The 2,788-nt window shown below is 45.7% G+C and overlaps 1 non-coding gene across 1 annotated transcript; it reads left to right on the top strand.

Annotated features, from left to right (window-relative positions):
• Window positions 1-2,371: 2,371 nt before the first annotated feature.
• TRNAL-CAA (transfer RNA leucine (anticodon CAA)) lies at window positions 2,372-2,445 on the top strand. Its single transcript has one exon. It is a non-coding gene; the product is annotated as a tRNA-Leu (tRNA).
• Window positions 2,446-2,788: the final 343 nt, after the last annotated feature.

Here is a 2,788-nt window from a genome sequence, read left to right as displayed (position 1 = left end):
CCATTTACTCCTGGCTTTCAGGTGACAACTCCAGCGGGGCGGGTTTCAGACCTAAAGTTAAGCCATTAGTTATGGCTTGCCGCAAAGTGCCGCAAAGCAAATGCATGCATTCCATAGAGGAGTGTTCGTCAGACAATTTTCTAACCTGAATAAACTCTCTAGAAACAAGAGAATTGCTGTTACCGGAGTTGGAGCAGTTCTTGCCGTACAGTCAGTTCTGGCGGCCTTGGGTGGCATCTTCTGACGGTTTGTTGCGAATTTGGTGGCGACGAGGAGAGGGCACTGATCGCTGCGGAGCTGGGGAAGTTGTTTCCAGGGGAGGCAACTGCTCGTTGGACAGAGCGCGTGGGATTGGGGCCGTCCTCCTGTGTAGCCCCTCTGTCTTTGGCGTGGCGGGAGTGCTCATCAGTGGACACCGGGCTTTCTGTTGAGGCTGCTCTAGTGACGCGAAGTTGTTCCACGATGTTTGAGTGCCACTTTTATTCAAACATAGCCGTTGAATGGGGCTTGCCATGGTTGCTACCCGTTCAAAGTTCCCCTCACCCTATGTACTGGCCATTGGAGGCCAGTACATACGGTGAGGGGAACCATTTGAAGCCATGGTTCAAAAAGAACACATTTTTGGACCGCCGGCAGCAGTCCCGCAAACGTTTATTGAGGCGACATGCCTCATGGTTGCACTTTCGAATGAAAGCGTCGTTGTAGTTGCCGTGACGGCGCTTGTAGTTTCACGGCAGGATGAGTGTTGCGTTAATTGTAGACACATGTGGTCTTTCAGCTGAAATTGCTTCTAAGAGGCATCTTACCGAATACTTCTGTGGCGCTGGAATTGGGCACAAGATGGAGTAGCGACCGTGCATCGTTCATGAAAACTCCGGGCTGGCTTATAAAAGCTGGCGTACGTATACGAGGGGGGTCGAAGTGCACGGTCGCACAGGTCGGGGAGTTACCGATGAGTATTATACTGCCCTCGAGCAGTATTCGCTAAACAAGAACATCAAACTAAAAATGTCCCCATTGTTCTGGATGCAAACCTAACAGAGATCGTTGAAAAACTTGGCGAAGCTTTTGGCGAACCGACCAAACAGAGCGACGTCGATATTTGTCATCGTATTCCCGCCAAAGATGCCTCATTCTCGCACATTGTTGTACAGTTCCAAAACCGTTCTAAACGTGATGCAGTGTTGGAAAAGACGTGAAAAATGCGTGGATCACTACAGATGGCGGCCGCTTTGTAACATTTCCTATATACTGTTTGTCCACAGTTGAAAAAGGGGCTCGGGATAAAAGTGGCATGACAGAAAGAGATGAGCTGCCTGTTTGCGTGGACGAAAGGCGGAAAGATATTTGCTCGAAAAACACACATCATGAGTGATTCATATAACGAGCAGCAGTGATCTTGAAATGACTGTTTAACCGATACATGTGACGTCATGAGAGTTTGCTGCATAGGCCGGGTACCAGATGACACCTCAGATATCGACCCTGAAGCTTATTGTAGAAAAGTACATCATTTCTTCATTTATGTCTTGCATATTAATGCTCAGTAGGCCAGAAACAAAGAAGATGAAATAACAACTGTACTTAAGGGTTTTACTTTTAAATTTGATGCATTCATGTTCACTGAAACTTGGTACCGAGACGATACACAGGCACTTCGTACCCAGGGCTATCCAACTTAACCCATAAATAGAAGTGCGAAGATGGGTGGCGGCGTAATGTTATTCGTGAAATATGCATTTGAATGCAACGTCGTTCTCATGTTTTCTGTGGTAACAGACGATTATGAAATACTAACCTTTCGATGTAATATGGCGGCTTTTTCTGTTGCATGCCGTCAAGCCAAAGGTAGCCAAGAGCTTTTCTTTCGTTCCTTGCATGTATGTATGTAAGTATGTATGTATGTATGTATGTATGTATGTATATATATATATATATATATATATATATATATATATATATATATATATATATATAAAGGAAACCAACAGTCACCGAAAACCCAGGTGCATAGGGAAATTTTTTCTATTTCTTTATAGAAAAAAACAGAAAAAATTTCCCTATGCACCTGGGTTTTCGGTGACTGTTGGTGTCCTTAATATGTTTGTCAAACGAGCCCCTGATTTCATTTGTTTCTCTGCTAATAGCTTAACGGGGGCCTCGGTTCTGGCAGTCTTGATGCCATAGGTGGCATAAGAGGGCTCTCGCATAGTTTCTGCCCTCGCCATTAGATGACGTTCTACGTCAAACTTGCGGTATTACAGGAAGTGCTACGTTCACCGCTATGGACGAGGGTGGCGCTGGTGACACTCTCAAGGTTCGCTTACACGCAAAAACAAAAATATCCACGAAAGCAGCAGATTGGACAGCCGTCGCCGTAGCTCAGTTGGTAAGAGCACCGGACGCAATATTCGGAGGTCGTTGGTTCGGATCCCACCGGCGGCATGGTTGTTTTTTCTGCTGGTTTATAAATAATTTTCTTTAAGGCAATTGATTGGCACTAGAAATAAAAAAATACAAAAAATTTCCCTATGCACCTGGGTGTTCGGTGACTGTAAGTTTCCTTAATAAATCTGTCAAACGAGCCCCTCATTTCATTTGTTAGTCTGCTAATAGCTTAACGGGGGTCTCGGTTCTGGCAGTCTTGATGCCATAGGTAGCATAAGAGGGCTCTCGCACAGTTTCTGCCCTCGCCATTAGATGACGTTCTACGTCACACTTGCGGTATTACAGGACGTGCTACGTCCACCGCTATGGACGAGGGTGGCGCTGGTGAACACTCTCAAGG

Source organism: Amblyomma americanum, chromosome 7 (genome assembly GCF_052857255.1).
Source record: "Amblyomma americanum isolate KBUSLIRL-KWMA chromosome 7, ASM5285725v1, whole genome shotgun sequence".
NCBI classification, from domain to species: Eukaryota; Metazoa; Arthropoda; class Arachnida; order Ixodida; family Ixodidae; genus Amblyomma; species Amblyomma americanum.
This window is presented reverse-complemented; position numbering and strand designations above follow the sequence as displayed.